The 14477-nt window shown below is 39.5% G+C and overlaps 1 protein-coding gene across 11 annotated transcripts in view; it reads left to right on the top strand.

The window, feature by feature from the left end:
• Window positions 1-14477, top strand: part of LOC309369342 (uncharacterized protein) — a gene marked incomplete at its 5' end in the record, with an annotated part of 97072 nt that overhangs the window by 46207 nt on the left and 36388 nt on the right. The gene's annotated exons all lie outside the window — the stretch shown is intronic.

The following is a 14477-nucleotide window of genomic DNA, read 5'->3' as shown; positions in this document are numbered from 1 at the left end:
CATTTGGCTGGCCATTGCATCAAGAAGTTTTGCTCCAGCATGGCTATCATGCTATGATATGTTATGTAACTACAATTTCATGTTTAACATGCTTTCAATATGAAATTCTCCAAATGCATTTAAATAATGTTTTTTAATTGAATGAAGGCCTTTCAAGGTCTTTGCTTGGAGAGTAGTCGTATTTTATTGCAACTGAAGGGTTTCCTTTTCTTGGCAATTTGTGTCTCCCTGGTTAAAAATTACTAGATAAGTAAATGTTTCCATTTTCAGATTTGCTTCATAGTATACTTTTGTACTCAAGATCCGTGTACTTTAGGGATCACAGAACCTTGGGACTACAAAAAAAAACCCAGCACACAAATAAAGTGTAACCTTAGTTGGACAGACTGATGTTAACCAACTTTTCTATTCTAAATACAAGAAAGAGACTAGGCAAACAATCAGAGGACTTGATAGCTGCAGTCCTCAGTCTTTTCAGATCCAGGAACCATCTTAAACCCAAACATTCCTTAATTTTTACCATTTATTTGTACAATGGTAGTACTGCTGTTGCAATTCACCAGTTCAAAATGAATGGTTTAGAGTATGATAATGTTCAGACAGAATTTAACCAAACTCTAAACTCCACTGATCTTTCCAAATACTAAACTTTGTAGTATGTTCAACTCTTAGCTTTCAGAATGAGACAATTTGACTTGTATTTCAGTTATAATGTACTCACATGGATAATTTATTACATTTCTGGAACTTTATATCAGAAATCCAGACTAACCTCAGGTATTATAAGGGGCCTTTGGGAATTATACTTTATGTCTGCAAAGTGTTATTATAAGCCACAATAAGATTAGGCTTGAAAACACATGAGAATATGACGTCCTCATATTGATATTGTTGCATGCCACCCCGATCTCTGAGTGGTGTGAGATCTCAGGGGTTCCAGGCTCTTACCCAAGGTTTTGTTGTCTTTGGAATGAGGCACAGTGGAGAGTGTGGTGTCTTTATGATAAACGGTTTATTTACACATATACACAACCTGAGGCTATGATGGAGGGGTTCACAGGGTCTTGCTTCCCTCAAAGCCACAGCCTTGGATTCAAACAGAAATCAAACATTGCTCTGACTCTCTGGCTTCCCAGGCTGCTGCTTCCAGCTTCTATCTCACATCACTCAACTCTCCACTCTAGTGTTTCTCTTTCTAACTACCAGCCAGGTGAGGGAGGGGGCCCACCCATTTGTCCTCTAGTGCTGAGCCACTCCCTTTGTTCCCTTAACGGCCCGTTTCCTAGGCTACCATCCCACCAGGAATTGAAATCCTTGCTTACATTTTAAGACTTGCTGGATCCATATCACAAAGAACAAATACATGTTCATGTTTCAAGATAGATATCTGTCTTAGGATGTACTTCCAACAATATTTTTAAACAAAAGGGCTTCCAGTTGGGGCAGTATGCCCTATTTCCCTTCCTTCCTGGCCTTCATTAGGTATAAAATTAGATTTTAAATACCAGGGTGGAGGAAAAAGAGATCTGTCTCTTGTAATGTGTGTAACCTTTGCCCTTCTGTCCTCCTTGCACCCTGCCTGCTTCATCCTTGTGTTATGTCTTGTCAAATCCAGTTTGTGTAGCTTTCAGATGGGATTACATTCAGTTTATCTCTTCCTTCCTCATAGAAATACTTTGAGAATTGCGAGGATTTTCTTTACAATATATTATTGTCAATCAATGAAATAAAGATATAAAAGATACACAGTAACAGAAGAATAAATAAGGAAAATTTCAAACCAAAAGGATGATTAAGAAAAAGTTTCAGATACCATTATAGTTTTCCATAGTTATAGTTTTCCACCTAGTCATATAAAATTGAAGATTATATCACTGCTAGAAACTATGTTTCTACACGACAAGTCTTAAAGTATAAATAAAATATCTTCCAGTTAATATGACTGTTAATATTCTTGCAGCTGTTGCTGTAAGTAGCCGCTTTGTTCTGTATACTTCATATGGCGTATCACTTACTGTAGATAAACATAAGCCACAGCAGCAAATATCTTGGATAAAAGTATATTTAGTATTAACAGTTCATTCCTCTTGGGAAGCATGAAAATTATACTGAATGAAAATACTCTATAATAAAATTATGGTGGACATAATCCAGTCAAAAAAGTTTTTAAAATTATTTAGTGGTACACAAATGTTTACTGACTTTGCTTGGATCATGTTCGTTATGTGCGACATATATACATATATCTTTCTATACAGCAAAGATTATAAAGTCTATAGAATCCTTACGATTCAATAACCTACATGGATGTCACTTCAGTATTGGAAATTAACATACAAGCTGCAACTATTTTGTTGCATATAGGTAGTAGAAAGCAGCAGCTGGCTGTAGCTTCCCTATGTTTGCAGACTCAGTAAGTAAGCATTTATACTCATCACATCTGAAAGAGTTCCTAGAGTCTGGACTCAGAAGTGAAGAAAGATATAGCATTCTTTCCATGAAAGACATCCAAGCACAAGACATGCTAAATGACAAGAAAGCTTACAATGGCACTCTCTTCAGTTCTTTCTTACATTAATGACTGGCCTATGAAAATAAGTTCTATCATCCATCTAATAGTCATAAGGGAAGGGGAGATGGGTGCATTACTGAGCAGAGCAGAAGTCTGGCAACCTGGGTGGGGATATTTCTGAGATGTCAACACCTTGCATAATCCTCATGGCTTTAATTCTGTGTAATGGAGTTGGGATAGATTCTGAACCTTTCACGTGCTTCCTTAGAAGTTTAGTGTGAAGCTCAGAATCTGCTTTCAGTAAAGCTGTGGCTTAAGAATTGTAATGTTAATGTAAACTCTTTTGGAGCAGTTGTTAAGGAGCCAGTAGAAGTGCTGTTTAGGCTTTTCATGACTAATCTCCTAAATGCTGCTGAAGATTATGTATCCTCCTTAGTAAATAATATATATATGACACAAAACTTTTAAGAAACAACTGTCAGATTAGTTGGCTTTAGTATGCTATCAAGCCCTTGAGGGGAAAAGGCTGCAAAGGCTCTACAAAGCTATAAACTACACAGTATACTGAGGGTTGCTTTTTCTGTCTCTTTAAAGAGCTTCAGATCCCTAACAGAGCCCCAATGTGCAGGTATTTTCTCTCAGTGCTTCTTACCACAGCAAGGGAGGAAGTTGTGAATAGGAAACAGCTGCTTAGTTTTCCAAGAAGAGTTCAATCTCTATATCTGTTAATTATGCACCTCTGTTTTATGTAGTGTGCCATCTGCTGACTGAAAAGATAATAGTTTAGTTTCCTACTGCCTCTACTGTTGCTGTCATTATAAGCATGTAAAGATATTCTGAGTACTGTTCACCTGCCAAACTGACCCACAATCTTACCTCGCTCTTTCTCCTTTAAACTATGAATTATATTTACCGGTATATAATTCAAACAAGGATTAACTACATCTTTTTATCTGTCTTTTTTTAAAAGCTGGTTTGGAATAAGCCAGTAATCAGTTTCAGCTTTGGGGCTTATACATAATGGCCACTGAATGTTCAAAATTCAGTCGAGATAGTCACATTCCCTGAAACAGGTTGATTTTATTATGCATATTGACAAGAAAATGTATTTGAAAAATATTTCAATTTTTCTATTTGGAGAACATGCATAAGAAAAAAATGATATTTATTTTTCACTAATATATGTATTTGTATGCACACTTTCCCATTTTGTATACTTTTTTGTTGAAATGCACTGCAAAATTTTTAGTGAAGGTTTTGAAGATAGTTCCATTTCAGTTCACACACTGTATTGTTATAGGAAGTGCTATTTAGGTATACGTTCACATTAAAATGTGAACTGAACCAAATTTCTCCCCCATTCCTACAGGAGTTAAGTCTCATTGACTTTAATTTCTTAGAATCATAGCATTGTAGTGTGGGAAGGGGTTCCAAGGGTCATTTAGTCCAACCCCTTGAAATGAAGAAATCTCAACTAAAGCATCCATAACAAATGGCCATCCAACCTCTGCTTCCTCCCAGGAAGGAGAGCCCACCACCTCCCGAGGGAGCTCCACTGTCAAACAGCTCTTCCTGATGTTTAGCCGGAATCTCCTTTCTTGTAACTGCTTTGTCCTAGTCATGTAATGATTCCTCGCCCACACTGGTGGACCTGTTCAAATAAAACATCCCTCCCCCAGATTCTATCCAAATTAAGGGAGGATTGAGAGTGGATCTTGGGTTTGCAGGTTTTTCTTTCCTGCTCCTCCCTTTCCCACACTTCATCCACCTAGGAAGAAGTTGCCAGGGAAATGGGTGGATCTTGCATTTCTTTGAATGAAAGAGCTCCCTGATCCTGCAAGTGGGAACTTTCATTCGCAGCACACCTTGTCCAGTTAGTATTCCAACTCTATTCCAACTCATTAGAATTCTATGATTTTGTGACTGAAACTCTGGCGGACTCTGAGAGTCATTAATATGGTATTAATAGTATTAATATGGACTAATAGTCTTACTCTGTATGAGGCAGTTTTTTATGTTCCAAAAACTATGGTGCCAGAGAAGGCTTTAAATTGAGAGCAGAACCAACATGTGGACAGAATGTAGTTCTTGAGCAAGGAAATTCAGAAGTGAGAGCTATTGTTCACCTCCAGGTGGTGCATTGTTTTGCACTTTCCCTGTCATTGTTTATACACACAAACACACACTGCTTGACTGTAATAAAACCTCTAAATGGTTTACTAAAAAATTAAAATTATCAGCAGTAAAAACAGTTACAGTGGTACCTCGGGTTACATTCGCTTCAGGTTACATACGCTTCAGGTTACAGACTCTGCTAACCCAGAAATAGTGCTTCAGGTTAATAACTTTGCTTCAGGATAAGAACAGAAATCGTGCTCCGGCAGCGCGGCAGCAGCTGGAGGCCCCATTAGCTAAAGTGGTGCTTCAGGTTAAGAACAGTTTCAGGTTAAGTACGGACCTCCGGAACGGATTAAGTACTTAACCCGAGGTACCACTGTAGTTGTGCTCTTTAGCTTACACAAATCAAGTAAGGTAATAAATAAACAAAACAGACCAAGAAAGGACCAGTTATGTATGTATAGCCCCACAAACTCCGACATCAAATCACTCACTGGAAATAAAGGGACAGTTAAGTGCAGTTGCAAACGACTCTGGGGTTGCGGTGCTCATCTTGCTTTACAGGCTGAGGGAGCCGGTATTTGTCCACTCTGCAGAGTTTTTCTGGGTCATGTGGCCAGTAAGCTGCTTCTGGCGCGACGGAACACCAACACCAGAGCAGCGCACAGAAACACTGTTTACCTGGAAATACTGACCATCATTTCAATATACCATATTTATTCTTATCAAGCTAAGGCAAACCTTTAAAATATTATAGTTCTTCTGAATAATTATTTCACAAATAAAGTACTGTAGTGGAATCTGAAATCCAGTTTTATTAATGAAATCAAATACTGTAAGTTATTTCACACAGTTATTTTGTGGGGATTTTTTCCTAGTCTGCATCTGCATTGGATTTAAAGTAGTTTTAATTGCTTTTATAAAAATGAAATCTATTTACATGCATTTTACTGTTGCTATTTTATTGTTACGTTGCTTTAAGATTGTTCATAGGAAGTGATTCACAAAATAGAAATAAATAAAAATTATATCCTATTTAGCCATGCTTGCCAATTCTAGAATATGAATTTTAACTTACTGGCTTTTGAACTTAAATATTACATTGGGGGGGTATTACATTTGGAAAATACTCAGAACTGGTAAAAATTAATAGGATTTATAATCCTGTCTTTATATTAACATACTGTATATAATAATACTTAAAAAGGTAAAGGTACCCCTGCCCGTACGGGCCAGTCTTGCCAGACTCTGGGGTTGTGCGCCCATCTCACTCAAGAGGCCAGGGGCCAGCGCTGTCCGAAGACACTTCTGGGTCACGTGGCCAGCGTGACAAGCTGCATCTGGCGAGCCAGAGCTGCACACGGAAACGCTGTTTACCTTCCCGCTAGAAAGCGGTCCCTATTTATCTACTTGCACCCGAGAGTCCTTTTGAACTGCTAGGTTGGCAGGCGCTGGGACCGAGCAATGGGAGCGCACCCCACCGCGGGGATTCGAACTGCCGACCTTTCGATCAGCAAGCCCTAGGCACTGAGGCTTTTACCCACAGCGCCACCCGCGTCCCATAATAATACTTAGCCTGATATAAATTACAGTGGTACCTTGGTTTGCAACTGCTTTGGATTACAACCGTTTTGGATTACAACTACGTCAAGCCCAGAAGTATGTGTCCCTTTTTTTGGATTACAACCCATTTTTGTGGGGAGGCCCCATTGGCGAAAGCACGCCTTGGGTTACAACCTGTTTTGGTTTACAATCAGACCTCTGGAACGGATTGTGGTTGTAAACCAAGGTTCCACTGTATATGCTTCTTTATCTGGTTTTTAATGTCCTTGCAATTATGTTCCTGTAATAAATGTGTATTTTGGTTAAATTATGGAAGTTCTGTTCTGACTTGTTGTGTAGTCATTGGGCTTAAAATATTAGAGCAGAACTTTCAGGGAGTAGGCTGGGAGAAGCTGGACATCACTATGTCAAAGGAGGAAGAGAGGTGTTTTGTTTCTTGCCAAATCTCAGAAGACTCCTGGTGATTTATTTAGTAGCTACTATTTTATAATAAGTAGGGACTGGTGGCAGAATTTCTCTTTTAGATTTGAAGTACCAGTACAGTGGTACCTCTAGTTACGAACTTAATTCACTCCGGAGGTCCGTTCTTAACCTGAAACTATTCTTAACTAGAGGCGTGCTTTTGCTAATGGGGCCTCTTGCTGCCACTGCGCCGCCAGCACACAACTTCTGTTCTCATCCTGGGGCAAAGTTCTCAACTCGAGGTAACTCTTCCAGGTTAGCGGAGTTTGTAACCTGAAGCGTTTGTAACCTGAGGCATTTGTAACTCGAGGTACCACTGTATTAAAAAAGAAGTGTAGATTTGGTCCATAAGAAGTCATGACTCAGGGTTTTTTTAAAGCAGGAACTTGCCAGAACTCAGTTCCAGCACCTCTCATTGCCATTATAAGAGAACAAGGGAGGTGTTTATGGTAAGTTCTGGCACCTCTTTTTCTAGAAAAATAGCACTGGATAGGAGTTACTATAATAGCAAAATTTTGATTTTGTGTCATATATCCACTAAGACACACATAACTTGCTTGTCAGTTAAATTAAAGGTGTTGTTCAGTGAACAGAATTCTATTATTTGCTCTGGAAGCTATAGATTGGCTGTAAAAGTTGAGAACATATGGAGGTGGAATAGCTCAGTTGGTAAGAGCATGAGACTCTTAATCTCAGGGTTGTGGGTTTGAGCCCACATTGGGCAAAATATTTCTGCATTTGTAGGAATCTACAATTCTTTGATTCTGTTCTAAGAGACAGGAAGCACAAGTTTCATTCTCTTACTTTGTGATCCATGTTTTTCTTTTCCAATGTCTAAATCTGTAGTCAGGTTATCAAGATCTCAATCTAGAGAGAGAGGGAGAGAGAAATTCTCCATCTCAGATGTTTTGATTTTCACATCAGGTGTTTCAAAGAATGAGGAATATGAAACATGAGTCACTTGTATTTCCTGTCACCACCTCTGCATGTCATGCATCTGAAGCTATTCAAGGTCACACACACAAAAAACCTCTTCTTAGTTATGGACTCAGCAGTAAGTCTTGGATAAATTGTTATTTCTCAATTTCAGATCTGCATCTGTAAAATGGGAATAATAGTGGCCTCTTTCTCAGGAGTAATCAAGAGAAAGATAATAAAACTGTTTCCACACATCAAAAGATCTCTGTTATTAATAAGAAATTTGTTATAATAAAGTCAGTGAGACATAACCATTTAAATCCATGTAGTTCACTTTAATTAGTTATTTGTGTTGGTACACCAGACCATAAAGACCATGTGTAAGCCTTACCATGTTTACTCAGAAACAAGTCCTATTTAATTCAATGGGGCTTACTCCCAGGTTTAGGATTGTCAGCATAAACAATACTGTAACAAATAATAACTTGCCATTTCAAATCTGAAGCTTTCTGCTTTATGGCACCTTAAACCTAGGTTATGGGCACAATAACAGAATGTCTAGGTGCACTTTTTTATAAGAAGAATACAACGCTGAAAATAAATGATCTGCCGCTAAAATACTATGTTCATTTTTCACATAGTCTAGTCCTTCCTCTGCCCACCCTCCTAATATTCTTAAGAGTGTCTCTTTTCCAGTCTTCAGAGAGTAGCTGGAGGTGGAGAGGTAGAAAAAGGTCCCCCTTTCCTTCCACTTTGCAGTTTTAATCTGAAGTCTTAGGTGCAGTACTGCGCACAGAGCTCAGAAGCTTCTCGCACTAATGAAATTCTGTAGCAAAATGTGCCTATTTTGAAACTATTCAACCCACACATGTGGGCACCTGGAGGCATAAATTACAATTAATGTGTCCTCTCCTACCCATTAAAACCCATCCCATAGTTTGGGTGTCACTAATGCATGGATGACTAGTGAGATCCACTGTCTCAAGGTAGGGTTGCAGCTGGTGCATCAGCCTCTGTATGCTGACGCAAGGCAATCCTGGCCACAGCCACAGCTGAGCCTCCCAGTTAGCAGTGTGTCCAGGAGCACTCCCAAGCAGTTATTGTAGTGGAATCCATCCAAGACTAGCTGTAATACTTTGCACTTTAAATTGCCACAAGATCCTCATGATAGTTTTGTTGCAACAGACTAACATGGCTAATGGAATGTTTCCCTTGTTACTATTCTGCTGTTTGTTTTCATTACTTAATTTTGTTACTTGATTTTCGATCGAGACTCTTGATCTATAGACGATGTTGTAAAATGCCAGTGCTGTGTACTGTTTTCATGATGCCAAATAGTGGTACCTCTGGTTACGAACTTAATTCGTTCCGAATAATACTATTTCTAGGTTAGCCGGAGTCTGTAACCCGAAGTGTTTGTAACCCGAAGTGTTTGTAACCTGAGGTACCAATGTATATAGGATCCATGAGGAAAGTGTGGGAATATTATAGTTCTCTTTGAGATTTTCCTGACAATAATTACCATAATCCTAGCATAAAGATAAGGAGAGTTTGTTGAGCAAAGGTTAGGTGCATTATAGGGCTACTCTGTAAGGAAAGCAGAAGGCAAATAATGTGTGCACTGCTTCAAGAGGCAAGTGTAACAGTGAGTCAACGGTGGAATCCACACACATATGAAAAAATGCCGTGAAAATGCTTTTTAAAAAAATCATTTTGAAATATACATTGAATTTTGCATAGCTCTCCATCTAGTTTCACACTTGTATATTGCACTTTACAACATATTTAAAACGTTTTATTTGCAGCTGTGTAGCTGAGTCCACTATCTGTTCTCAGTGTTTCATGTTGCTGGCTCAGCATACTGGGTGGCTGTCAATTGGAGGAATGTATATGCCTCTCTCTGCCTATCCTCAAAAGAGGCAGCATTGCAACCCAAGTGTGCCCTTGTTCACCCCACTGAACTTCCTTAGAAACTAGTCTTGTAACTTGGTCCTTACAAAGAGGGCATACTGAGCAAGATTTGAGACACACACAAAAGTCCCGGGTTGCAATCGTACACTGACACAGGAGTAAGACCTACTGAACTCATTGGGACTTAACATCTGACTAGACAGGTAGAGGACTGAACTGTTGGTTTTATTACCGCCTTTTCTACAGCTGCTGCTTCCAGATTATTATTCACCTTGCTTGACAACAAGGTAGTAGGAGAGTAGACAGCCCACCAACCTAAAAATTATTCTCACCAGTAACTACAGTGAAACCAAAGAAAGCAGCACAGGGACCAAACCTTGCAACATGTCCAGATACCTACACAAGCAATACTGTTACAGGACCTAATGATATTGTGACTGGCATCATGGGCTTATTTACCTGCTCATTCCAATATGATATGGGATATCATCTACTAGAGATGCCTCTCTACACAGAAGAACAAGCGGCTACAAATCTTGACACCAGAAACAGCAGTAGCCAGAAACCATTATGAGAACATGTCAACATGCAGAGATATAACTGTCAAAGGAATTTCCAAGAGAGACTCCAGTGTGCAATCACTGAATTACTACAGAGGAATCTTTGTTCAGGAGCAGGCTTCACTTCCTCTTCTGTCTTCCTGAGAGACCAGAGAAGCCCTGTTTATCACAGGGTGGGGAGGGATTACAGATTTCTAATCCCATGTACCAATACCAGGATATTTGTGCTACTATGAGGCATGGCTGGCCTAGTGGAGTGGGTGTCTCTTGGCTGCCATTCTGACAATGGCATTGCTGCTGCTTACCTGGTTGATGCGGAAATGGGGCTGGGTGTTGGCAAGGGCAGGGCTCCGTGGGTGCAAAAGTTGAGCCAACTGCTGCTACCCTACCTAATCCCTGCACCATCCAGGTGAGTAAAAAGGTAGAAGGTAAAGGACCCCTGGATGGTTAAGTCCAGTCAAAGGCGACTATGGGGTTGTGGCACTCATCTCGCTTTCAGGCCAAGGGAGCCAGCGTTTGTTCACAGACAGCTTTCCGGGTCATGTAGCCAGCATGACTAAACCGCTTCTGGCGCAACGGAATACTGTGACGGAAACCAGAGTGCACCGAAACGCTGTGTACCTTACTGCCACAGCGGTACCTATTTATCTACTTTTGTAGATGGCATGCTTTTGAAACTGCTAGGTTGGCAGCAGCTAGGACAGAGCAACAGGAGCTCACACCGTCGTGGGGATTCGAACCGCCGACCTTCCGATCAGCAAACCCAAGAGGCTCAGTGGTTTAGACCACAGCGCCACCTGCGCCCCTTTCATATCCAGGTGAGTGGCAGTGACAGCACTGTCAGAAGTACAGCTCCACAGCAGCACCGATCTCAACAGCCACTCCTGGTTATCACCAACACTGCCTTAGGAAGTCTAGACATTTTGCTGCTATGTAATTATGTACCGTAATTATCACTGCCTGTTCTTTTTGCCTTTCTCTGCTCTTTGACCTCTCCATTCCACTATTATAGACTTCATGCATTTGATTAAGCAGACTCTATTATTGTTAGTCTTTAAGGTGCTTCATTGTTTTTCTTGCATTTAGGCTGATTGATATTTTGGGATTTCTTTGATGGATATATTATTTTAAATTTTAGGGATAAATATTTTAAATATTAGGGATAAGTGGAAAAGCTAGGCATATCCGTTATCATTTTAAAAGGAAAAAATCCAAAGGAAAAAGACGGTGGTGGTAGTTTAACTAATTATACAATTGTGTTGACACAGTCCCATGAACTGCATTCCAAGCATTATACCTGAATCTTTTCCAGAGTGTATAGTTGCATAATGGTACTTTTCCACAGTTCCATATGTTTGAAAACCCATACATGGGAATTGTAAAGGGGGGGGGGGGAAACACTAGCTGGTGTAATATGTGCAAAGGTGCACCGTTTTGTAGAATATCAGCCTCTGAACAATAGGCCAATTTATTTAGAAGCAGAAGTCAGGCCTCTAAAATCTGTACATCATTAACTGGTGAGGGTATAAGGTAGAACCACTGGGTTAGATCCATACCATGTTATTTGAACTTGGGTTTCACTGAAATCAATGTGAAACATTTGCATTTACATGGGAAAATGCTGAGTAGACATGATTAGGATTGCACTGTTGGCCACAGTCCTACTGATTTCAATGGGAAAGTTTGAAAACAAATGACTTTCCCTGGTGAAAGTCATTTATTTAGATAATTTATATGCAGTACCACCTTTTGCACAAGTCATACAGGTAAATAGATAATATGCATAAAATAATGGTATCCTTTAAAAATACTTAACAAATTATTAAAGAACCAAGGATTAAAAACCTAGCTATAAAAACACCTAGCACCTTTAGAGAAGACAGACAACTAAAATAAATCCCTACATGCAGGTTGCACATCCCTGCATTGTCAAATTGTCAAAGCAGTCCACTTAACCATTGTTGGCAATATTCATAAGCCAAGATGCTATATCCAAAGGGCATAAGGGAGCAAATAGTTTGTCTATTTGCCCAAACTCAAACCATCTATGGTTTACTGAAACAAGGTACGTAACTTCGAACATTGGTTTATAAAGTTGCTTGTTTCAATTAACCATAGTTAGGATTAAACAGTTCAGCGTTCATATGTAGCCCTAAACTGTGGTTAATCAAAATGGAAAGAAAAACTTCCAATTTCTGCACAGCCACACTAGAGGAGCAGAAGGGAGTGAAATCACATGAGCCCAAGGCTCATCTAGCCTCATTCCTGGAACAATAAAGTTTATCACCACATTCAATAGCAGCCAGTAAGCCTGCTTTGGAGATACTGACCAGGTTCCGGCACTCCCCACTCCTGCTCCCATCTAGGCTGAATCAAGTTATTTTACATCCAAATATTCGCACTTGCCATTGTGGCATTCCGTGAGCAGACCAAGACTATTTTGTTACATTGGGCCTTCTGTTGTTAATTATGTTGTGTTCGTGCTAGTTTGCCATTTTCTTGCAATCAGTTCTCATGATTTAAAATTATTGTTGCTGTGTTCGAGTTGTGTGGTTGTAAACCACTTTGAAATCAGTCAGCGAAAGGTGATGTGGAAACTTTGAAAATGAAATAAATTGGCAACGTATTATGAAATTGGTAAAGTAATATATAAAGCAGTTTATATACAAAAGCATTATTAAATAGTTATTGATAAAGTTTCAAGAACGGCTCGTAGAATACCCTAGGCTTTTTAAACAATTACTAAAGTCACTTGAAAAATATATTCTTTCAAGAAAATCTCTTTGCAAACTTGTCTTTAAGCTGTCCCAAAGCTGTGGTGGTGGTGGTGGTTTTCTTATGCAAGGATATTAACATAGCTATCCCTCTGGAACGTGTTGCAAATTTGTGATGCAAAAAACCCTAATTATCAAAGGAGATTATAATTATACACCCTTTCATTTCAGATACATAGAAAATAATGAATTATGACAACCAGGATAGTATGTGTTGCTGTAGTCTTAGATGACTGCTTATATAAACCTCATTCATTTACAATTACATCGTAAATACAAATCCCTGATGAAAGTCAACGTGTGCCTGCAAGCTACTTGGACTAGTAGAACTGGTGTGGTCAAAACACATCACCAGTGATGGTTCCATAGCAGATTTTCCCAACCCCAGTGCCTCAACAGATGTACCGTCAAGTACTTCAGCTGGAAACATTGTGAGGTTCAAACCAAAATCCTGTAGGACTAAATATGTAAATTCTTCACATACATAGAAATCCATACGGATACTGCTAGGTTTCAAACGTGAAACATTTGTTGTGGCTTCCTTATACCATGCATCACATTCCACATTATGACTTTAAAAATTGGCTCTCTTGCATGAAGCACATCAGCCCAGTTCGACTCAGTAATTTAAGACCCTTGCGGTTCCTTCCAACGCTACAAATCTAAGTCAATAGTATAAAGGTTTAGAAGTCTCCCTTGAAGAAAAGCTATATATACCGATTCATCTTCAGAGCAGTCCTACCTCATAGATGATATTTTCTCATGCACCTCAGCCCCAGCGAGGAGGTCTCAAGGCACAACTTCACGGTCTTCTCAAAGAGATGGTGCAGCAGTAAACCAGGCTTCTCCTCCCAGGGCTCTGCTCAATGAGGGGAGGATGAAGCAGTTATGGAAATCACCTATGAATGCAGCACTTATCACCCACTATCAGATGCTGCACCCACAAGGGATTACATGAAAGCCCACCAGAAGCCAGGCTCCTCTGTTGGATGTCATATAACAGGTTTTCAGCTAATCTGCCTAGCTCCAATACAAAGCACTAACATTCATCTACTTATAGGGATGCTTCGCGTAATTAATGTCCAAATAATAATTGAATTGCTCTTCAACTGCTTTACTCCTCCTCTGATACGATTTACTTCCACTCATGGTAATTTGCAACATGATTTAGCAGAACACTTTAAGTGGGTCTGCCACATTAGCAGAAGACTGCGACTACATTCTCAGCAGTCTCAATGAATATACATTTACTCCTGAGAATAGCAGTTTTTAGCAGCATAAATCAAAGCCACTACAGCTAAAATTAAAATATTCCTCAGAAGTCCAGGAGAGCCATGAACTTACTTTTAATGGCCCTGGCAACCACCATTTAACTTCTATGATTTATAAATAATTATGGTAACTTCTTAACATAGGGGTTCTACCACTGAGTTAAAGAGAATCTTGTCCAAGCTTAATCTTAGGGACAGGTAGAATATAAATTTAAAGATGTAAATAATAATTCATGTACTGGTTAAAACAAATTGTCCATTCTTGCATACCACTTTTTCTCAAGCGCTCTACGTGGGGCTACCTTTGAAAGTGACCTGGAAACTACAACTAATCCAGAATGCGGCCGCCGAGACCACATAACACCAGTTCTGAAAGACCTACATTGGC

The sequence above is a fragment of the Podarcis melisellensis genome (genome assembly GCF_964234715.1).
Source record: "Podarcis melisellensis genome assembly, chromosome: 4".
Taxonomy (NCBI): Eukaryota; Metazoa; Chordata; class Lepidosauria; order Squamata; family Lacertidae; genus Podarcis; species Podarcis melisellensis.
The sequence above is the reverse complement of the archived record's forward strand: the minus strand, read 5'-3'. Positions and strand labels throughout refer to the sequence as shown.